This window comes from Streptopelia decaocto (assembly GCF_964273445.1).
Source record: "Streptopelia decaocto genome assembly, chromosome: 6".
Taxonomy (NCBI): Eukaryota; Metazoa; Chordata; class Aves; order Columbiformes; family Columbidae; genus Streptopelia; species Streptopelia decaocto.
Window position 1 is genome coordinate 16,402,242 of NC_138660.1, and position 24,755 is coordinate 16,426,996.

The 24,755-nt window shown below is 39.5% G+C and overlaps 1 protein-coding gene across 8 annotated transcripts in view; it reads left to right on the forward strand.

Annotated features, from left to right (window-relative positions):
* Positions 1-71: 71 nt before the first annotated feature.
* Positions 72-24,755, forward strand: part of TRIP12 (thyroid hormone receptor interactor 12) — a 76,621-nt gene continuing 51,937 nt past the window's right edge. For 5 of the 8 annotated variants that reach the window (XM_082054919.1, XM_082054923.1, XM_082054924.1 and 2 more), the window contains exon 1: positions 72-212. The gene's annotated coding sequence lies outside the window, so the exon portion shown is untranslated. Of the gene's footprint in view, positions 213-425; positions 446-7,686; positions 7,761-9,531; positions 9,551-24,755 lie in introns of those variants that run through there. The other 3 variants (XM_082054921.1, XM_082054920.1, XM_082054922.1) reach the window with 3 other exon arrangements.

Below are 24,755 nucleotides of genomic sequence, written 5' to 3' on the forward strand. Positions count from 1 at the left end.
GGCGTGCGCGCCCTGGCGGGGCCCCGGCGCCGGGAGAAAGTAGTCCCCCAGCCTCCCCCTCGCGCCGCTGGAAGGGGTTCGGCGGCGGAGGTGGCGGACGAGGCGCTGCTAGGTGCTGCGGCTTCAGCTGATAATTGAAGGGAAGAGAGGCGGCTGCTGCCGGGAGGAGGGAGGCACGGAGCGTCTGCGGAGGCCGCATCGGGACAAACTAGGTACCCAGGGCCCCTCCGCTCTTTCAGGGGGCGCCGGGGAGGCGGGCGCGGGGCGGCGTGGCGCTGGGCCCTTGGGCAGCCTCCGGCCGAGCCTGTTGTGTCATCCCCGGCATTTGCTGAGCCGCCTTTCCCGGCGGCCTGGGGCAGGGGGAGGGGAGCAGCGCCATCCCGGAGCATTGTTACGAATTGGGGGGGGGGGGGGAGGGTGACGGGGACGACACGACGCCGCGCTGGTGAGTGTGTGTGGGGGGAACCCAGAGGTGTGTGGTGGGGAGAAGGGAGCGGGGGCCCTCGGTGAATAGGGAAGGGGTGGAAATGGAGCTGACAAAATGGCCAGGCAGTCAGCGGAGGCTGCTCCGGGGACAGCCCCTTTCCCCCGGCCCCGGGCAGGGCTGCTGCTGCCCGGGCTGCTCGGCCTGGGGGAGTGCGGCCTCCTCGCTCCGGGCCCTGGGTGGCTGCTGATACAAAAGGGCAGTGTCAGTGTTGACACTGCCGTACCGATTTGTGTGCCCTTCCCCGTCGTCTCCCTCCCCTCCTCCGGTTGGCCCCCTTTTCCCTAGTGGCCCTTTCTTTTTCTTTTTTTTTTTTTTTTTCCTTGAAGGAGCTATCGAATATCCTAAAGGAAAAAAATAGCAACTCCTCTTTCTTCCCCTCTGCCCAGCTCGATAAAAATGCTAAATAATCGGCCGACGTCCATATTTCACAAGCTTTTGGGGGAGGGTGGGAGGAGGAAGACGGTGGGGGGAGAATGGAGGCGCCTGTGGGTCGGAGTCACAGTGCTGGCTGCCCACAGGAGGGGTCATTTTCACAGTTCATGTTTTAGGGCCGATGTTTTTGTTGCTTTCCGTCAAGAAGCAAGTTGCCTGGTCCTCGCGTTCGCTTGCATAATGCGTCGCACTTGGAGGCTGATCAAACGCTGGGTTCTGCCTTTCCTGCCCGTCTCTTCCTCCTTCCCGGGGCGCCGGGGGGGCTGGGGAGGGGAGAAGTTGGAGGTGCCGGTAGAGGTGACGCCGCCGGCCACCTGGTCCCCGCTTCGGTTCTGTGGGGCTGGGAAAGCAGCCGATACCGGGGCTTTCGCCAGACCTGTAGGCCTGTCTTCCTGCTGTTCAACTTTTTTATTGTTCCCCTTCCCCCCCCTTCCTAGCACAACTGGCTTTCTCGGCAGCCAAGGGGTTTTCACAGCACGGGAGTCCGAAAGTCTAGACTGTGAACCGGAAAATAATAGGAGAAAGAATGGAAAGTTATGTCAAGGGCTTTGGGGGAAAAACATCGACGTATCGAACAAAGGTCCTGCCTGTATTGGAGAGAGAGGCCTGCATGTGAGGCCTGATTGTGTCGCATTTACACACAGGGAAGAAATGAGTGCTTGGTACTGGCCTAAATGTATTCTTCAAGTCTGACATACAACTTGGGAGTGCTTTTAGAGTGTGTGCAGTTTGTTTTGAGGGTGGTTTTTTTATGTGTAGCAATCCAATAAGAATTTTAATTTGAATTTTTTTTTCAAAAGACTGTTTAGTGTGTGGGGTGTTTTTTTTTTTTTCTTTCTTTCTACCTTGTTCAGCAGAAATAGCATTGATCTAGAGGTTCTAACACCATCACACAAAACTTTAATCAAACAAGGTAACTTCCACAGTTTATGTATTGTGTGTGTTATGAATGTTTAACTTCCTTGTGCTTTAAAAGCTGACAGAGTTGTTGAGCAGTTACCACCTGAAAAATGTGAAGTACATCCTTCATAATGAGAAAGAGGTGGCATTCTAGTTACTTAAATTTAAATGAATTTTACAAGTTTTTCTTAGGGAAGCTGTCACTGTGGATATACTGTTTGTAAGACTTTGAAAACTAGCAGGCATTGGCTGTGTTTACTTCCATTTATCTCTGGTATATTATTTTCTCTACAGTTCTTGCTCTCCCGTTCCCAAGGCTAGACTTCTAATTGTACAGGGGTGTTTTTTTGGTATTTGATTCTGCTCAAACAGATTTGTGATATTTTTGAGTTTTTTGTTATGCTACAAGTTTAAAAAATATTTTTATATATAATTATAATGAACATGGAGGCAGTACTTAAAATATAACTGTGTACCTTTCTATTGTTTGGTAGCCTATTTAACAAATAGTGATAGGAATTAAATGTGTTTATGAAAATATTAGTATTCAGTTTTTACAGCTAGTATTTTAACAATGTTATGTTTGAACTGAGAAGTTTAAAAACAGTGTTCTGTTAAGTAAATACTGTAAAAAATAGTTCTGGTTTTCAGAAACTTACATGTTTATAACTTGTGATAGTTTCTATATTTGTAAAATGTAGCTGATTGTCAATATTTTTGATCTGAAAATGAAAGGGTATCTTTAGTTTTTATTGTTTGGTCTATTGTGCTGTTGTGGTAGAAATACAGGTAAGCTGTGTGGGTGGTTGTTTGTTTTTTCCCACCCCTCTCTCCTTGGTTGTCTCTGAAAAAATTTGGAGTAGTAAACTTTAATGGGCAGCTGTAAGTCTGAGTGTTCTTGAGTATCCAAATGGCTCCATAGGTAGGAGCCTGAACAGGTCTTTGCTGTTAGTTGAGAAATTGTAGGTCATCCACTGTGTGGCATTACTACTTATTAATATAGCAGGTCTACTTCAGCAAGAGTGCTGACCTGTTGAGTAAGAGGCTTATGAAAATGGAGTCTTTTGATGTCTTACAGAAGTTCTTCAGGCCAAAGTGACCACTAAGGAAACATCCTGTATCTTCCCCGTAAATGAATAATCAGAACTGTCATTCTCAGTCAGGAGTCATGCCCAAATTTATTTTTATTTTACTTTTAATATTGCACTTTGTCTTCAAGCCCAGAATCCAAATATTATAGAAAAAAAAATGTAATGGGAACTTGTTCTTATAAAGTCTTTCCTAAATTTGAGGCCCAAAGCTATCGGCAACAAAACCACTGTAGTCCTTCTGCAGCAGTTTAGCAAAAATGTAATATGATTGACTTTAATGTTGTTGAATGAAGCCATGATGAATTTTTTTGTGGGTCCTTACATCACTGATAAATACAGTTATTTACTTTGAGACAATCCAGGAAGGTAATCTGACTAAGTTATTTCTATTTCTATGCAGTGAAGCTGAAGCATGAGTAGGGAAGTTATTGTTTGACTAACTTAAATGTTTGTACTTTGCAGCATAAATGAGTCTCAGAACTATCTATGTTAATCTTATATTTATAGGCCATGCTATATTTTTTTTTTAACAAGCTAATTAGTAAGCATCATGTAGAGCACTTCTGATCATGGTTCTGTCTTCTGACACACTGAGACTAAATTATTGTGACAAAGTACAAACAAATCCCCAAGTTGTACAACATGCTGTACTATCACATTGTCAAAAACTTAACCTGGTATGTTTCTGGGATCTCCAGTTGGCCTGTTGGATGATCTGTGTCATCACCCATCACATTAGTAGCACTTCCTATAAAATGCTTTCTGGACTCTGACATTCTTAATAGTGGAAACTTTTCATCAAGCTGTCAGTGCCCTATCCAGTAATGACTCTGAAGGCAGTACTACATCTGAATTTTTCTGTAGGGTAACAGATTACCTTTGGGTCAGTGGGTTTATTTTCTGAAAAAGTTATACTTTGAATTTGCTCTTAATATTTCAAACTACATATAGTATCATAGCAGATTTATGGCAGTATATGAAACTAGCTTCTTGCTGAGCAATTTCATACCTAAGTTTTATTTTGGGACATGAGGTTGGTAACTGTAAAACAAAGTCACATTAAGCCCTTCCCCTTTCCCCCTGATATTTTTTTCAGTTTACATGAAATAATGTTTCTCAAGAAGCAAAACTGTTTTCAGATTTCTCACTGGTGATCAAGAATGACAAACTGATTGCATGCAGCTGCTTGTTTCAGGATGTCTTTTTTAACAAAATGATTAACTTTAAAACATTTTGGTAATCTTCAGTAAATAGATTTCTAGCTACATACCAAGCGTACAGTCCGTGTGAAAGGTAGCACTAAGACAGCTGCCTTCCCCACTGCATGCTTGCGGATACCAGTGGTGGTTACTTTAGTGTGAAGGTTAGTTTTGAAAAGCAATTGTTCTCCTAATCCTGCCATGTGATAAAATTCTGCTCATCATGTTGGTAGAATCTAACTGTGTAAATATGCAGTCATATTCTCCTTTAATTCTGTCTGACAGCCAGGGTTCGAGCACACATAACCAATCTGTTTACTTGCACTGTCTATAATAAGGTTTGCCTTGCAATGTACTGACCATTGCCAGTCTTGAATCCTGAACATACTCAGTACAAATATGGCAGGGAACTGCTGTATATAACAGTGATAGTCAAGTTTTTAAGTGAAGACTTTAATATATACAAACTGGAAAAGTTAGGTGTATTTCAACAAAACTGATCACAGTGATCTAATATTGGACTTCACTATGTGTGAGAAGAACTAGCAATGATGTTCAAGCCACAATTGCCTTCAGTTGCTCCAAAAAAAGCCTCCCTTGTCATCATTCATCAAGTAAGCCAGTTTGGAAAGGACCTATGGAGATCACTTGGCCCTGCTCACCACTCAAGTCTTGAATAAATAGTTTTAAACTGATTTCTGTGCTGATAAAATAGCGCCATCTTCTTAAGAAATGAAAAAAACGCCAACCAACCTAGAGAGGTGTGTGTGGAGAGGAAACTGGAAGCATTCTGTAATGTGTAGCAATACAATGCTGTCTCATGGAGCCAGGGGAAAGAAACCAGTGTCTCAGTATATTCTGAATGGATTGGTCTGCTCTGTGATGGTGTCCACAGCAAAGTGCATGTGCTGAACTGGAAAGATTTGACCTTCTTAAGAGGTATGAAAGGGTCTGAGTCATCTCCTGGAATGTGAACAATGAGTTGCAGGGAGCAATTTGGTAATTCAAAATGGAAGTTGAGGTCCCTGTACTTCTTGAACAAGCAGACTTTTTAAAGATCTGAAAGGCAAGGTATATTTCATGTTTATTCTTCTCTCAGAGTAAGTTGTTACTGACAAGTGTTGTTTATTGCGTAACATCCAAATTAGTAACCTTAGTGTAAAGAAGGGCAACTACTTGCTAGCCTTTTGTAAAGGTGAAAGTAAAAGAATGCAAACATGTTCTTTGTTTTCTGATGTGCATGTCTTATTTGGGGACAAAGGTGTTAAACTTTTAGAAGGCTGTTTAGTTATGAGATGGGCATTAGACTCAATTTCAGCAATGTGCATCTTCAGATTTGTGGCTGACTACTGTTATGTGTTTAAAGCATGGTTAATATAAATTGTTATAAATGCAGGGCAGTAACTGTAATGAAGAATTTTTACTTTGATTTTTAGGGATGGTTCCTAAAGGTAAAACCATTAGGAAAAATAGGCCTGGGACAAACCTTCATAGGTCATCTAGTACATACTTACACTCAAAAGTAACTAGGTCTAGTCTTATGCTGTCCTTGCTTTTAGAAAGCATGCATGCTGTCTTGTTCTCCCTCATCTTTCTCCCTAACATCTGTTCTTACTTGCCTTGCTGTGAGCTTGTTATGGTTTGTCTTATCCACTCTGGGTAGGAGGAATGATCTTTATGCTGTACTGTGGGCTTTTATGAGCTTGAAGTCTGTTCTGTACATCCTCTCTCAGTCCAAGACTGCTCAGATCTGAAAGTAGAAGTACAGGTAAATAAATGTGGAAATAGAAGATACTACATTAAAGTGTATTTTTGAAGTTGAAAATGTTGTTTTTTAGGAGCAGTATAAATTGAGGCACTAGAAAATGAAAGATGTAAACACTACATAATAACACTAGTGATGGTAGACTTCAGCATTCCCCCCATGTCTGTCTCCCTCTCCTGCCCCAAGGAAAAGACACACATATGCATATGCACTCCCCCTCCCAGACAATCAAGGGGCTTGCATTAAATGTCCTTGATACTAGTATAATGAGCAGGTCCTTACTTAGCTCCTGGAGTTAGTCAGGAGAAGCTGTCCTTACATCATTTATCTTTGTGGGGTATGAATCTGTGGTAGATGCCTATTTTTGGACAAGATAATATTGTAAGATGTGGTTAACATCAGGGCTAGAAGATGGCATCTTATCCATGTCGATAGCGTTCTGTGTCTTCCAGTGTCAAATCCCTTATGTAATTAGCTTATTCAGTGTAGAGAGTGTCCCTTCCTGGAAGGTGTGTACCATGTAACTGAACCATCTGATCACAGGTGAGATGTGGTTGTGCATTTAAAGAGAACTAATGAAGAAAGCAACTGAAGGTGCATATTAATAGGCTGTATGCCGAATACAAACTCAGAGCTTTTCCTTCCTTAGAGAGTGAATCCTCTTTATTTATAAGATATACTGCGTTATAATCAAGTCACTGACTGGGAACTGTAATTTCTCTTTAAAACTTGTTCTGACTTCTGCAGTTGTTTCAGGTATAACAGCTTGATGAACTCATCCCTTGTAAAGGGGTGAGTGGAAGGTGGGTAATCTCGAACAAGAGCATGCAGACAGTTATAGTCAGTGTGAATAATAAGCCTGAGTGAATAGCACCTGAGAAGAAGCTGTGTAGCTAGGTAGCTAAGTTTCAGATCTTTAAGCAACACCAGTAATCAAAATTGGTTCAGGTAGTGGAAGGGGCAGGAGTACCATTGGTATGCATAAAAATGGCACTTGATTTGAAGTTAACTAGAAAATTTCTAGAGAAATCACAATTTCAGCTGTCCCCCATTTAAATAAAGTGATGGAAGCTGCATAATGTTGACAAACTCAAGTCAGGATTCTAGGTGTTAAAAGTGGTACTTTAAAGATCTGCCACAGTGTTTTTCATGTTTATGTAATGATACTATGTGCTGCCATATTTTACCCTGGTAGCATTCTCCCTGATTTATTTAGCAGATAGCTTTCTACAGTAAAACACTGGTAATAAAAATGAAGATCTGTATTATACCTGAAGATTAGGAATTAAAGGAGTTAGTTTCATTCCCTTACTCAGTTAAAAAAACTTGGCAGAAGAACAAATTTATTTCTTCAGATTTCTTCTGTGACAACTTTTAAGTTGATATAGTCCTGCTGCATACTTCTTATTTCTCATTTACCTCAAGTATTTGTAGACTCGCAACTGAACATAGCTATGTTTTATACTAGACTCTTGGCAACAGGACTCTGGCTTAAAACTTTTGTCAACACTTTGTAACTAGAATTGGGAGAAGCATTGTTAAAAGAAATGCTGTTGTACGCCTCAATCTGCAAATTTAAATACTACATGGAAAGAATGGAAACTCTTCAGGTTAACTGTGAAGAGGCAAGATGAATTTTGTGGAATTCAGTACGTGAAGAAGCAGCACTGCTTAAATGCTTTTCATTAAAGTTTAAATATTCAAGCACTGTGGTCACATTAGTAAGGATGGGAATTTTTCTTTTAATAGCTTGGGGGTTCTTGACATACTGCTGACACAGGACTGGAGTTGGAACAGAATGGGCACTGAAGATTGACTTAACTGTGCTGTATACAAATGAACTCAAGTAAGCTAGAACATGAGAACTGTGTACTTGGAAACTTGAGGTAAATACAAATGTAGTAATGAGTTAATTTTTGAGAGCATGCTTAAAATAAGTGTTAAGTTTCTTATGAGACTCCACTGAAGTGACAAGCAAAGTAATCTCAGTCTGTCATTTCCAAATTAACAATGTGGTGAACACATTTGTTGCCACTTTGCTTTCAGAGATTGTCTGGAGTAATGAAGTATATACCATGGGTGCATCAGGTTTTTTCCCCTGTCACAGATTTAGCCAAAAACTGTTAACACTATTGTAACACTATTCTTCTAGTTTTACATAAAGTAGATTCCTATTAGGTAACTTATGTCAATGGATAAACTTAATGTAATTGTATCATCTCTTTTTCAAAACTCTTTACTTCATGCATTTTGTTCACATGAAGTCTGAGTTTCTATCAGATTGAGATCTTACATTGAAATTCTAACTATGCTTCCTCCTGGCAACACCTGTAGTGTCACCAGAACCACTTTGTCAACTCCCTTGACCTGTTCTCACCAGTCTGACTGTTCTAAATTAGTGTTGCTTCTGTTTGTGGTATCTGTTTCATTGTTGCAGTTTAATGGCCACTTGAAATTACACGAAACCCTGTTAGATATCACCTGTACTATTATTGGAATTAATTTTAATAATCCAGTGTTGGAGCACTTTAAAAATTTAATTACAAGTAAGCCAAGTTGGTTGCTGTGCATTGAAAAATTGCTTAATGTTTTTTTAATGCTGTTCCCCTTCAACTAAGAAATGGTTTGTTCCTTACAGGTTTTTAGATTTGCAATATTGTTTTCCTTCAACAAAATTATGTGAGGCTATTTTGAAAGTCAGCTCAGTAAGATGGCAAATCAAAACTAGATAGCAGGTGATATTGTTAATTAATCTAACTGTTAAATTTGTATTTTGACTTTTTCTGTTCTGTAATCCATTCTGAAATATCAGTTGTCTGGAATGTTGTTAATAACTCAGTTACAAAATCTGTTACACTTTCATAGTGTTCCTCTGTTTTTGTCTGCTAGTTCTACATGGAGCTCTTTCCAAAAAATCGAGTAGCTGGTTTGCTTTTCTGAATGTGTCAACTCCGGCATATTTAATTCCCTCCCCCTTCCCTTCCTTCCCCCCCCGCCATTTGGGAGATATCACATGCGAACATATGGGCACAGGGTGACACAGCAGTAGAAGGATCAAGCTGGATAAACAACCTCTGCATAGAGAATAAACCTATCCAAAAGTGTGGTGTATGGTTTGTGGTTTTTTATTTTTAAATCCTAGAACTTGCTGCTTACTGCAATAACTTGCTTTGTGGAGAGCTATCTCCTGCCTCTTCCCCCCCAAGCAGAAGGTGTGGGGACACTTTTTTTTTTCCTTAGTTGCAACAGTTTCAGTGGTAGGTACCCTGGGACAGGACAAGAAAAGTTTGGCAGACTGCAGATAACACAAGTTTGATTTCTTTTACCTTCTGAGAAAGAACAGGTGTTACGATAACAGCAATAGTGTTCCGGAGACTTGGCAAGAACGGTCAAAGATCAAAATCAAAGTGGGGATACTAACGTTTTCTAGGAACTGAGCCTTTAAAAGTACTTTCTGTACCTGAGCTTCTCAGTCCTCAGCAACATGAGCATCTCATTTCTCTGTTGGTTAGCCTAGTAGTAGAACAGAACTTGATATTTGTTAGTTATAGGGACGGTCAAGTACCACTATCTAGATAAGGCTTAGTGAGAGAACTCTATCTCAAAAGTGTAATCTGCTAATATTGCTGGTACATCACCTAACTCTCTAATTTGCAACCATCTAAAAAGCAGCTAAGTATGCGTGTTTGTTTTGTTTTTATACTTGCTTTTTAAATTCTTCAGTCCTCCTGGGGTTCTTACAGCATGTTGTTTCTTGAAATTTAAGATCACCTAATTTCCAGCCTGAAAGTTTCTCATAACTGTTTTGGCTGCTAACTGTATCAATGCTATCTAATTTTAAGTAATTTTCTTCTCTTGGTCTTTTACTGTTGGCACTTAGAGAAAGCATTTATAACTTTCTTGCTGCCAGGCTAAATAATGCAGGCTTTATTAGTCAACTCCTGCAAGAGCACTTTTCTGTTCTTTGAACTGGAATTCATATCTCTTGACCAAGGCCAACTGTGATGGGATAGAGTATTCCAGAGAAATACTTCTTGTACAAAAGCACTGCAGGATTCTCAGTTACTCTGTAATGGTATATAGCCCTAAGCATTGGTTATTCTGCCACTTCCCCCCAGTTCTTCTCCAGTATCATTCTGTCGGTAACTGGAACATTTAACCACTGATGTTTAAGTCAGCTGACAAAGGCTTGGCTTATGGCAAAACTTCTTTGTTTTAGTACTGAGGTATAGGATCTCCATGCTGCTTTGTTACTGTACTTTATAGCAATGCAGGTGTCAAGTATAATTTACTGTTCCATATTTTTGACACTTACTATTTTGGAGAAGGGAAGGAGGAGAGGAAAGGGAACTTCTAAGTTTTGATAGTTTTGGAAAAAAAAAATGGTGTTTTGAGGGAACAGCTCTGGCTTTAGATAACCATATCACCTGAGTAGTTATGTTGAAATAAACAAGGCTGTAGCAAAAATAAAGCTTTCATCTTATTTAATCGTTTCCTTCTATGGGTAATAGTCTGTTCATCTTTGGAAATACTTTCTGCTAAACTTATACAGTGATGTATTCTATTTGGATGCTACTTAGCAGCAATTGGTTGTTTAAATAGGTTTAAGTAGCCTTGGATTTAACAAAACAGAAATAAGATAATAAATGACCTCTCTTCTAGAAGCCTGGAAATAGTAGCAAGTGTACTGACTTCTGCCATCAAAAAAATCTTTCTCTTCTGGAATTTACTGATGTCATATCGTGACTGAATTAGGGTTTCAAGATTTAGTTCCATCAGAAATTTAAGATTACTGCCTGCCTTCAAGTGTTACAAATGTTTAAGCACCCATAGCTTACAGAAACTGTCACTCCCAACTATTTTTCTCAGCATTGGGCCCCCGACTCCACATTCATGTAGCCATGAATATCCAGCTATGTCTAAAAGATGGAAGTACTTTAGACAAAAATGCTCTTACTGTAGTGTTTGCTGTAGTACAGCTTTGGAACTGATGGGGAAGAAAGTTGTGGATTGGTACTTCTCATCAAGAGTGCTTGTGTTCTTTTGCTAAATTCTGGTTCAGTGAGAGTGTCTATTTGCTATGTTCATAGAGTAAACAAATAGAATTTCATGGTACTACTGACATAATGAAGGGAAAGGTGTACTGTCCTGTGAAAAGTATTTGAAAGAACTAGTCTTAAATCTTGGTTTCTTGGGAAAGGAGAGGGCCTTTTCCTAGAAATATTGTCAACACTAATGGGATTTTTTTTTTTTTCTAAGCAGAGGGACAATTCTTCCTTACTGTGTTTTTTGGATCACTTCTGATTGCAGTACTTTTAGGCTAGAAATCAGGCATTTAGATATCTAGGTGCCAGCTGAAGGCTAACAGGAGAAGAAACACAACGCAAAAGTGTGCATAAGCGTTCATTTTTTGTACTCGTGGCTCTATCTATATTGTCACAAATGTTAAAGCTGTACCATGAAAGGTAGTTGCTCCCGTGGGGATCTCCATCCCTAGTTCCCTTAAGGGAAGGTGTTCCTAAGACATTAACCCGGCATGCTTAATATGCGCTTGGAACAGCTGTGGCTGGGAATTCAGGGACCTAGAGTTCTGTGCCCATTGACTCATGAGGTCACTGAGTATGACAAGTAGAGAAGATGTAAACTGCTGTATTTCCTCTGATTCTCAGGTCATTTGTGTGAGCCATGGTTGAATTGGGGCTTGTAAGCTTTGTGTGAATTATTTAACTTGTTAAAAAGGCCTACTTCAGAAGGGTTTGGTCTTTCTGTTGACAGTATCAAAACCAGAAGGTGGCTAGTGCAAATCTAGACCTGTGGCAGCTAGAAGCAGAAGCTCAACCTATGGAATATAGTAAGTTACATAGTATAGAATATAAGTAATGTAAATGTCTAAGTTAAGTCAAGATGCATCCAAAATCAAGGTAGTTTGTTACTACTTAATAGTATTCCAGGTTATGGCAACAAACTAGAGTTTCACTTACTATTGGTTCATGTTTGCTGTGTTGCTAGGAATGTTGGTGGCCCAGCTTTGCAGTGGGAAGAATTTTAAAATACACATTTGTGACTGGTTATCATCTAAGCTGCTTTTTTCTTTATACTTGCATAGACTGGAGTAGCAAGTGTGGTAGAAGAGTGGAGGAGAAGCTAATCCAACTTCAGGTTGCTTCAGCAGAATTTGAAGACTTTTACTGGTGATAGTGATAGGTCAAAGTGTCAGGTTTTAAATTGTCTGTATAAACTTGTACAGATACCATTTTCTGTATTTTTGACCATCTGCTGAGGTCTGTGATGAATTCTAATAAGAAAATGGCCTACACAGGCATCAGAGTGAACCTAATAATTGTGCTCTATACTTGTACCTTCTGAGATATTTGTCTAAGGGGCTTGAAATAATGACTTACTCAAAGGTAGGAACTTTGATAAGTATGTGTAGTAGTTGGAAGCTACCCTCTACCAACTACACAAGACTTTCACTTAGTTTTTCAATTGGAGAAGCTTTCCTTTCTAATTTATTTAGGTGACCACACTCACTAAGATGTCACCCAAGAAATCTAGTTCAGTTTTTAATTTCCATCAGTACTGTGGGACTCTTTGGAAGATACAGTGGAGTTCAGCTGAAAAAACTGCGTAGTGCAGACAGGTACCTGTCATGCCCTAAAGACACGCTTGTTTAAGTTTTCTCTGTCTGTACTGGAACTTTAGTAGTAAGTTAAATCTTACGTGAAAAGTACAAGGAAGTGTAGTTGCTATTAAGCTTAGAGTGAGCGGAGTTATAAAAAAGGTGTGTTTGGCTTGGAATGTCTGTTGTACTTGAATATGTACAGAATGTTTATGCCCTCTTTTAGTTAGGAAAGTATCCGTTATAAAACACGGCTATACCACATCTGAAATGTTTTTTATTAAAAATAAAAAAGCACCCTTGAAACTTTCAGACTATTATACATCTGTTTAATGTAATAAATATTATCATATTAGTATATGTTAATGGCATATGCTCTCCTTGATACTTGAAACTATACCACCAGACTGCTGATTTGAAAATTCAGTGTTAGAAATCTTATACCCTCCACTTCTAATTAGTCAGAATAGACATTTAATAGAAAATTTTTGGAACTATTTCTTAATATATACTGCAAGTTTGCTGAGCAGTGTTTTCAAGCTATTTAACTTTCAGTTCTGTGTAAGGAATTTGTGTCGGACAGATGAGGCTCTTTTCATATTATATCTATGTCTCAAAGCTGTTCTGCCAAGGAAACATTTAAATACAAAGGAAACATACAAATAAAGTTTGAAAAGCATAGAAGACCAAGGTTAGTACAGTTAACTTGCGATCTTGTGTAGCTAGTGGCCATTGGAGGTGTTAGGAGATAATTGATGGGAGAAAATATTTATTTCAAAAACTCCAAGTGGGGAAGTAGAGGTAGTAAAGATACTGTGATTACTAGAATGCTTAGTTGCTCATTAATTATATGTGGGATGGGGAGATGCATGCTCCTAGCTGAGTACCTTTGATTAGCAAAACAGATTAAGATAGGCTGCACACTCTATGAAATACCTATATTTTGCATTTGATGTGATAAGATACTGTGTGAAGGGGAGGGATGAAACTGTACTCACTTCTGGGCCTACAGGTATTTTCCCTTTTCCTTCACAAGCCTGGCTATTTCATATTCTTTAAATCTTTCCCTGAAGCTACTCCATTCTCTGTGTGTGTTTTGCTCAAGTGTTGTAAAGAGAGTTCTGTCTTGCATGGAGATGAAGCTGCCCTCTCTGGTCAAATATACTTTTGTTTGTCTTGTCTCCCTTACTAGTGCATTTTATTAAATAGCTTAAAATAAATAGTAAAGACAATAATGTGGAATAGTTCTGAAGCTATATGAGTATTTTGTGGGAAGGAAAAACAGAACAAAAAGACAAGACATCTTGCATAGGAGCTGTTAAGTGAAGTTTGCTTCCAGGCCAGTTTCATCTTAACAGTATAGGATTTTTTTCATGGTTGTAAAAATGTATTTCGGGAACATGGCAAGAGGGATGCATAGCTTTGCTCCAGAGTATTCCATCTTTGTACGCACAAAGTACTTCGAACAAATGCTGTGTTTGTTTCTTCTTTTGCCCACCTTATTCTCTTCCAGTCCTAGGCAAGACCAGAATCAACATGGTGTTTGAGGGTGATAGGTTGTAGGTTTGCTCGTAAGGCATAATTAAGCTTTAGTGTAGAATAAAAAAATCACTTGTATAGGAGGCAGCTCCTGAGTATTCTGATAGGGTCACAGAGCAAATTACAAGATCAAATGCATATCAAATCAACTACTGTAATATCTAGTTATTAAATAATAATGTTGGTCCTAAGATCAAGCTATAGAAAGCCCACAGCTCTGCTTATTTTAAGTATCTTGGAGCTGTGGAGAAACTTTGTGTTGTTCTGATAGGTGTTCTTTGTTACTGATGGTCTGTGAATCCTTTCAGTGCATCACAGAGCAGTAGTTTAGCTGACAGGTAACAAAAAGCATTGAACGGTTTTAGGCAGCATCTACTGAAATATCTCCTTGCCAGGATTAAGTAGCATTTCTTCCAGCTCTGAAGCGACTGGCTATCAGCAAGGAATTCAGGCTTTGACAGACCTGGCCATGCTATGAACCTGAGGAAAAACACTGTCAACTTATTAATCTACTGAACTATAAAATATGGACATGGTTATAGTTGTTGCTTATGCAAGGGAAGTTTGTGGGTAGCATGAGAAAGAGAAGGTAAGAGTCATTGGTGAGGCAAAGTAGGATAAAGAGCTGGTGTTACTTGCACATATGGCAAAGAAGAGAGGAATTGGTAGTCATTTTTGTCTGTATTTAAGTTTGTGATGGTGAGTTCTTGTCTAGCTTAAAATTAAGTCAGGCATCCTCCTAAAAGGCATTTGAAAGAGCTCTAATATTTAGATTTGCTCAAGTTCAGCATTTTAACACTATTCAGGTTCTTGGGACACTCATTTGTTGTTCCCAAGCTCTGTGACCCCATGTACAATTTCTCATTCCTTGTTTTACTTGAGTACTGAAAACATGTGCATGTGTGGAGTAGACAGTCTGATCAATTAAGTGTGCCATGGTACTCTGGCTTCTGACAACTTCCATGATTCTAAAGGTTGGAACCGTCCTAAAATGCAGTTGTGAAAGCTAATACTGTATGTTCTTCTGTGGAGCTACCATGAAAGAACAGCTCTGAGCACTGTGAAGTCCTGATACTATCAGTGATAGGATCTGCTTAAAGACAGCTTAATTCCTACTGTGTAACTGTGTTTCTTTGGTTGTCACTTGCTTTTGTTCAGCTTTACACAGAACTTCTCTTCTGTTTCTCTATACAGATATTTGGCAGGTAGTTTGGCTCATGATTTCATACAAGGTAAATGTCTTTAATTGTGCCTATGTCACTAATTTGGTATGTGTATTGGAGCTCAGTCTTAATTACATCATTATCAAGATATAATGTCAATGTTTAAATTGTTTTTCTTTGGTTGAGAAGATGCATCTGTGGTACGTAATTCCAAGATGCCGTTGGTTTGAGCACTACCTTAAGGTTTAGGAATCTGATGCGTTTTAATCTCTTTGTTGTTGCAGTATCCCTGTGATAGCTGAAGATCCTTATGCAGATCCAGTGCTGAGGAAGCCGGAAACTTAACCTGTTTTAATTGGATTTCTTCCTCATCAACTGCAATTAAACCATTTCCCAGATTGTATCATGTGACGTAGGGATCTTGCTATGTATTAGGCCTGTGACCTTTTTTGTGTAGCATTTGGGTAGAAGTCTGCTCAGAAGGACAGCATAACTTTCTTGAGACAGTCTAGCAAAGGAAGCCTCAACAGATCTCTGCTTGAGTCATTGCTAAATATCAGTTATTAGAAAAACAAAAGGAAAACTCCTGAGATCCTCCTAATTTGTCTAAAACTTTTCCAAATGATATTTTGAAGATGCAAAAACTTGATAGCCATTCTAGTTAAGTAGATAACAGGTGAGTACACCTCTAGTAATCCCCTGTCACCACTCCCCTTTCCCTGCATGTACATGACAACTGCTTTTTGCATTTCTTCTTCCAGCAGTAACTCGTGTAAGATTTAGTCTCTGAATTTCTTCATTCTAGTGTCTAATTAAAGTTTATTTTGTTTGCACCTCCCCAGTGAGCTGTCTAAGAGACTGCAGAGATTGTTATGTTAATTTAGATTTTGGGTTGCCAAACCGTGTTTTACTAGCCACTGAGCTCTCTAGGTCTCTCTGTAAGACAGCTTAGCGAAAGTTGCTTAGGAGCTTGGCAAGGCTAGGGCAACCTGCTGTGCTGAAACTTATGGCATGTGTTGTCTAACAGGCTCTGCAGGTAGGACATGGGTATGTACCGTATCAGTATTTGTCTTGTCGTGCTGTTGCACTTGAGTTTATTTAAGGGTTGTGTGTGCCAGATGCAGGTGAATGGCAAACTGCAAATAAGACTCCATCTGGTCTGTGGAGTTAGAATAGGGACAAGGCTTGGTGGTGTAGCAGTAGGTCCTGTAATAATGTTGAAGTTGAGCTGTGCAGCTTAAAGGCTGCTGGGCAGGACAGACTTGGAGTAGGTGATAACCTTTTGAGTACTTCCTGGGTCACTGTCGTGGTTGAGACAGACAAACGGCATAGACCAAGTTCTTCCAGGATGAAAGTAGTAGATACCATTTATTGCTACAAGTGTGTTTTTATACAGTTTGACCAATTCATGTCTCTTCACTACTGGTTACAAATTACAGCAGTAACATCTCATTGGCTAATTTTCCTATCATCAATGTTACTCTGTTACTCCCTTCTCTGTCACGGGTACACCTTAATATCTCCGGATACTCCTTTACTCCCATCTTTCTCACGGGCAGGCCTTAGTATCTTCAAGGCTAATTTCTGTTCCCATGCCCTCCATCAGGGAATCCATGGACCCACTGTAGTCCTTCACAGGTCACTTGCATGACAATGCTGAAATCAAGCTTCTAACTTGAAATTTGCCATAGTCACTCAACTGACTTTTTCCTCTTTACTGGCAATAAATGCCCCCTGCCCCAAGTTTGCCACGTCTGTTAGCTTGGTCTTAACTTGACCACCTACCTACTAGCTTGGATGGAAAACTTATTTTGAACCAGTTTGAATGTGTTACAAATGGTGACATTGAAAGGTAACCAACTTGGTTTATTTGGAGAAGAACAACTTAATTATTTGAATTCTTTTACAAGGACAGATTCTTTGAATTAAGTTATCTATCCTTGTAAATAGATGTACTAAGAGATTGTTTTTATTATAAACTTTGTTGCTGATTCATCAAAAAATGAGAGGAATAGTTGCTGTTGACAACACGTTTAATTTCCAAAGATACAGAATGCTGAAATGAAATGCTTTCTATTTTTCTGAACTTTTTAAAAATTAAGATCTAATATCTGAATGACACTTGTGTACTTCTGTGAACCAAAATGCAGTCCAAAGAAAAGTGAGCACAACTTGTAATGTTTCTGTCCTTGATGAACATAAGAGAAACTAAGCAGTGAGGTGGCAGAACTGAAGAGGGATGCCTCAAGACAGCATTATATTTGTTCCATGCAGCTCCTTTTTCTCTTCAGACTGCAGCTTCTGGTCTTCCAGAGGTAAGGAGTACAGGAGATAAAGGCTTTTAGAATTTTAACATCAACTAGCTCCCTTAACCAGCTTTCAGGAATTTAATTAAGCTTTAGTCCTGCTCTGATTTCTCAGTGTACTAAAATAGTGATTCTTTCCTCAGTAATGAAATGGCACTGTGGATTCTTCTGTGCCATGAGCTGGAGACACTAGTTATGTAAACAGACCAGAGACACCTGAGGTCATATTTCTATCCTGTACAACCATGTACAGAATAGAACACAAGCAGCATTTTTTTCAGTTCCTTTAGACTGTCCAAATGAACCTGAATGTTCTGCTGTCTAACTTCTGCAGGTACTCTTTTTTTTTTTTTTGGCTAATTTGTGGCCCTCCCCTCCATGCATAGGTGTCCCTTGGTTCTTGAGCTGTTAAAATTCTTGGGCAGTCAGTTTCACTGTTGACTCATTATAAAGCCACCTGCCAGTGATAACCTGTACTTCTCTATAGTTTTCTCTATAGTTTTGAGTAGTGCCTCTTTTGCTATTTCTGTTTGACTTTCCACAGCCCAGAAGGACTCACTAAGGTTCTGGCTGTGGTGCATAGGCCAATCCACTGTTTTCTTTCTAAACCAATGGTGGGTGCTTGGTGTCAGTCTTTATGGAACAAGGTTTAAGCTTTTTCTCAGGTCATTGAAAACACTGTGCTTTTCTGCACCAGGCCCAGCAAAAGGTCTCTGCAGTCTCAGAATTCAACTTCAGCTGACCTGCTTGAAGCAGGGGAGGCTGTTTGGCTTCTGCAACTCAGAATGTTTTCCCACTTTCACAAAACTGTTCTTATCAATACTGGAACATATGATTGTGTATATTTAGATTTTGCCTTAAACAATACTTGACCCCAGACTACATGATATCTTGTGGTATCTTTTGCACAGATTTCTTCCAGTTCTTTCCCCAAAGAGAAGTCAGTAGGTAAGGGTGCTACCTTACTGGGTTGGGGTTATGGCGTCTATAACCTCTTGGATCACACAGTCCTAACAACCTGGGCCACCTTCTAGTGAGCAGTGTTGTGCATTTTTTCAGAGTTCTGAATTTTCAGTGTTTTTATCTCCCGTGGGAACTTGTAAATCTTCAATTGGAGGCAATGAGTATTGTAACTGCCAATTAGCAACGTAGTTTTCCCTAATTCTGAACCATGAGATCACAAGTGAAGATATTTTTAGCCCTTCTCCCTTTCTCTTCCATGCCAAGACTTTATCTTCCTAATCTTTGTCTATAGATCTTTATAGACATATACACATAGATGCAGTCTGGAGTGTGTTAATCTGGTGGTTACATCCTTTCAAGTTCCTAGCAACTTGTTTTACTGATTCAGGGAAGGTGGCTTTCTGCATGGCCACTGTCTCAGCTAGAAGGCTGGGCAATGTCTGAGCCTTTGAAAGACTGTGTAAGGGAAAGCTGATGTTTTCCTAATGGAGCAAGGCACAAAGGTTGCCATCATCTTCTTATGACTTTCTGTTGTAAAGTCAGTGGAACAGGGGTAACTCCTGTTCCTTTACTGAATATATTTTTTTTATTTTTCTCCTGTGGAATCCTTAGCTTGTTTGTATTTATGGTCTACTGGTGTTTGAGAAGTTTCCTGTGGTATTCATACCTCTTAATATATCAGGTAATTCTGAATGGTTAAGAAATGCTTCTACTCTAATTGGAGTAGCTGAATTAAAAAGAACTATTCCATTGTAAATGAATCGAAGAGTGTGCTGAAGCTTTTTTTTTTTGTCAGCAGGTTGGAAAAAAATCTGTCTCTGGTTAACGGCTTATGTATTGTCTAAAGTTACCTAGTGTAAAACTGGACATGTGAGCTAGTCCTAATTCTATAATGTCTTCAGTGACTGGAATCCTTTGTTTGTAGCTTACATGCCCATTTTGCTTATTTCTTCATCTTAGTCCAGGTTACTGGATTGTGTTTTTGAGGAAGCGAAGGGGAGGGAATGCTTTCTGAGCTATGTGTGATTGCGATGAGGAACAGGGCCAGAGTGGTTTCTTTTCTTCTTGGAGAGGTTGTCCTTGGGGGGGATGCACACCTGTACATCTACACTTCTACATTTACATCTACATATCAGGTTACTTGAGCTGACACCTACTGCATGACCTTTTTATCAAATGCTTCTGCTAAAAATATTTTTTTCTGATAGTCTGTTACTGTCTTCTCTGCATGCCTTTATGCCTGGCGTGATGTTTTGATGTCATATTTAATTTGGCATATTTTTTCCCCTTTCTTCAGAGTATCTCTCATGATTCATTTGCTTTTTTGCTATTGCTCAGAACTCAGAATATGTTTTGTTGTCATGGTTTTAATTTGTCATGTCTCAGCAGAATGAGAGTGCTCTAACGTAATCTAAGGACTTATGTTCAACAGGAGGTTGGACCAGATGATTTTGAGAGCTCCTTTCCAACCAAGGCTATTATAACGATTCTAACTTAACTCTTATATTCCAGTTGAAACCCTGCATCAAAAAGGCATCAGATCTGAAGAGTTTGCTTCTGTATGCTGTTAAACTCTGTTAAACTCCCATCAATTATTAATGTCTTCTAAGAGAACTGACAAAAGTGATGCAGCTGTTTAAGTTTGTAGAAATTCTGTGGTGAAGGAGGTGTAGAAATATGTTTCTTTACCACCTAACGTGCTTGTTTTAAGAAGAAACTTCCTTGATACCTGCTTTTCTGTCTTCCCAGCAGTGATGTAATGTTACAATACTAGGAGGCTGTAAAATCTTGTTTGTCCTGAAGACTTCTGTATGTACCTAATTTGCTCTAGTTAGCATGTATTTCTCTGTCTGTAGCTTTTTAAAATTTTTTTTCTTTAGCCTTGGAGGGAGAGAATACAAGAAGAATACAGTCCAGCTTGATATATGATTTGGTGAAATCTTGTATGGTTTCTGTATAAAAAGAAGTTAATCTGATAAGTCACCATGTGATTTTTACATCATTAGATGCAGTGCAGCAGGTAAGCCTCAGTGTACTGTAGCATCTTTACATCATGTTGACAACTTATGGCCATTAATGGGGAGAAGGTAGAGATGGAAGCAGATAAGAAGTGGTAACTTGCGCTATGTTGGAAGAAGAAAAGCTTGTCATTCCTTAAGGCTAATGCTTTCATGCAGCTGAATAACCCAGGATTTGCATGAACACAGCTGAAATCTGTCTGCCTTGCAGCATCTTGCAGCTCATCGGACAATATATTTTTCCCTTGTTTGTGTATCGAAATTTGCTGTTGAGAAGAAGGGGGAGGGATTATGAGAGTTTGGGAGATCTTACAGAAAAGTTTTCTAGTAAAACTTGAGTAATTGTTGTACCCACTCCCTGAATTATTCCATGAGCTATTTCTACAAGCAGAAGGAATGAGAGGCTGCTGAACTGAAAATACAAGCTTCTGCCTGCATGGAGCTTTGACATGGAATTTATGTTTGGAGGTGGGGACTGTAGTGGAACTGGGGAACTGGGCAGAGTGGATAACGATTGAGTTTAGAGAGTATAGTAAAAACTACTGTATCAAAATCAGCCGCACAAGACTCATTTAAAAGCAACTAACTGAACTAAAAAGTCATCTTAATAATGAATTTCTGAGTCAGCTGGTGAAGTAGTAGAAGTAATGGAGAGCTTGCAAGTGCTTGCTTGCAAGGCAAGAAAATAGGTGTGTATGTTTGCGGGTAAATGAGGATAACCTTGTGAGCAGTGAGCAAAAATGACGTGCAGCTATGAGATCAGTTTAAAATGAAGTAATGTAGGTCCAAACCAAATCGGTAGTTACTGAACCATATACAGTAGGTTCTGCAGTTTAGTTGAAATTTATCAACTCTTAAATGTGTTGTATGCTTGTGTATTTAACTGACTAGATTTGTCACAACTATCAAGTAAATTAATGTTACCTGCATTGCAATGAAGAAATACAAATCTGAAGTCTTTAAACTTAATATTTTACAATAAGTACACTGCACTCTGGGTTCTGGCTGGCAAGACGTTCAACTTACTGGAAGAAAATGTTCTGAATTTACAAGGCATATAAACATTCTTCTGTCTCTTGCTTCTTCCCCCATTTTGCCTAATACTGACTTCAGGGCACCAAGCCTTTGCAATTTTGAGAAGCTGGCTTGTCGCAGTGCTGGTTTTTGGGCCAAGGTACAAAAGAGAAAGTATGCTGACCAGTGTACTTAACTCCAAGCAGATAACAGACATTATAATGGAGTGTTATAGCAGAGTTGTTAGGCATATCCTTAAATATTCAGGAAACTGGATTGCAAGAGCACTTACTGTACTACCAAGGCTCTTGCAAAGAACATTAACTGCCCCAAAAAACAAACCACCAAAAAAGCCCTGATCAAAACCAAACAAGTTTCAGAGCTTATGCAAGTAGATTAAGGAAGCCCTTTTCTTGTGAAAGTGTTCAATTCCATTTTTAACAGGGGTTGTTACTGGTTTGCCTTGTATCCTATTAGTGGCTCTTGAGCCTGCTGGAGTGCTTCAGTTTACTCATTCTCTGTTCTTTTCTGTAGCCTACATCACAGTTCTGTGTCCTTCAGGAGTGCATTTGGGTGTTAAGTGAAAGCCAATGCAGGCTTGTTCTGTAGTTGTCTGTTTCCTCTGTTTGCTTCAAAGATATGGAAAAGTGTCAGTCATTTCCTGTTGGCTTTTCTGTCAGAAGAAAGGTAAAAGCTTTACTGCAAGTCAACAGGTGTTTTTTGTATCTTGTGTTCCTCTGGAACCTCTCCAAGTAATATGTTTGCTATACATTAGCTACAGTGTTTGTAAGAGGTATGTTAGGTCTGCAGAAATCAGTTCTAGTTGCTTTCCTGTATACTAACAAATCCTAATCGAACAGTGTTTACTGAAACTCAAGAATATTATTCAAGACAACAATTATATGCCAGTGCTGTTAGATGTCTTCAGAAGATGTGTTGTCGGTTTGTTTGAAATGCTGTTTTTTTAGTATTCATCTTCAATCTTAAGAGTCTGCTTATGAGGAGAGCATCTATGGGCCAGTGCTTTGGCATAATTACAGCTAGGAATATGGGGTTGTGAAACATTAAAATGGCTTGTTAACAGAAAACTTTATGCTAGAAGAGAACTTAAATTCTCAAATTGCAAAGCCTGTCAACTGGAGCATCGAAGTCTGATGTACAATTGTAGCTTTTCTTATTGTGGGTGTGGAGAGAATGTTCAATGTAGTTGAGGAAATGGTCTTACAATGTGACAGGACTGCACTGGCACATCAAGCTCATCTACTGGGCTGTGCATCTCCTTTGAATTTAGGGAACCAGAGAGGGGGAACAATAAACCAGGTGCTGGGAGTGAGGCTTACAGGTGAACGGACAAGTCTGAATGAGAACAGTTCTGTTTTAGGAAGCTCAGGGCTCTTGTCCTTTTAGCATGTGAAAGACAGTTGTGACCCACTAAAAAGGTCTTTCCTATTGGACTAACTGGGCACATGGTATTGTGTGGCTTGCAATGAGACTTCAGTTCATGTTTTGTTGTTAAAGTTCATAGCCGGAGCATGAAGCAGCATTATATTTAAAAGCAAACTGGGAGTCATATGGTAACATGCTGCACAGTAAGAAACACAAGGTTGAGAAGTTTCAATATAGAAGTTAACTCTGGACATCGTCTTGATTTGACAGATGCCTTCCAGGGTAAAACAGCTGCCACTTCATTCTTCTACACAGCTGAAAATATCATGTGTATGACAACACACTGCTGCATAACTCTGAAGCACAGACTACTTAAAGTGTCTGGCTGACCCAGACAGATCAACTTCAGTTTCCCCCAACAGCACCAGGATTGCCTGTGTGATGTTTTCATGGAGAGGCGCATGTCATGGCCCTAGGTGGGGGAGGCATGTGGCTGACCTAACAGAGCTCTAGAGTGCGCACTGCTCCTTACAGAATAAAACCTGCTGGAATGCACATCCTTCTTATAGTCACTATGGGGTTATACAATAGATCTATGGCAACCATTTCATAGTATGACTGATAGTTTGGTGTCATGCCCCAATTCCAACTTCTGTTGACCTTTCTACAGGAGAGAACACTACTTCCACCTTTCAGAAAATGCACAAACTCTGCTTCCATGCTGATGTTTATGAAGAGATTTTTATTTTTTTCATTTGATGTATGAATACAAAGAAATAAAGAGAGAATGCATGGTGGCATTTGACAATGCCTGTGATTGACTTCAGCTAGCTTAGATAGCGCTGGAGCCACGTTCAGCCTGATTAATGTTCCTGGGCCTGCACCTGCAGTGGGCACTGCACAGAACACTACTGCTTATGCTTTCCTCAGACTGACTGATCTGGCTTCTGGCTGCACCAGCAAGCTGGAATAAATACCATCTATAGCAGGCTTCTTCTGTTCCATTGTCAATTCTTTTGTGCTCTAAAATAGAAGAAGTTGTAGACTGAAAGTGTCATTTATTACTTAAAAGCTTTAAACCTTTCTGTTAGTGGGAGTATTTGCTGTGATTAAGGAGTAAGGGTAAGAGAAATAATCATGAAGAGGGAAAGCTCAGCTTCTGAGGAGTAGGGTTAACAGCTTTCTCAACTTCCCAGTCAAGGCTTCTAGCCATGAGGTTTATTAAACAACTGTTTTTTGTGAGATTGTGTATTGGTTGCTCTACTTATATTCTTTCAAGTTCATAAGCGTAAGGTAAAGACAAAGATTTGTTAATTATCATTCTGCTTTTGCTGTCTGATGCTGTGTTGGACCTCTTAGTGGAAAGAACAGAAGAACTTTCAAAAGATGCTTTCGATTCCTGTGATGTGGGGTTTAGGATGGGGTGCAATTCTTCTGCTTAATTTGTATTATTTTTAATTTCTGGAGCTTATTTAACATATTTTTGGCATGCTAACTGGGAGACTAAATCTGAGCTGGTAGGATCCTGATCACTAACTTCTTGTGCTGTGCAGGATTCTTGATTGCATGCATGTTCGTTTTGGCATGTGTTAGGTATTTGAGGTAATGGTTTATGTTATAACAATTTATGTGCCTGGTTTCCTGTGGCCTACAGTAATTCCCCCCCTGCCCCTTTTGTTTACTTCTGTAGGGTCTTTCAGAGTAGACAGTTACAGTGAAGTATTGCCTGGCTTTACTGACAATTCCAGGTCTTGAGAGAGTTATTTTGTTTATTGGGGGCACTTGAATTTGAACCGAACCTTAGTTATCTGCAACTTTTTCCTAGAAGGTTTTTTGCTTACTGCGCTATAGATTTAATAGATACTGAATCAGC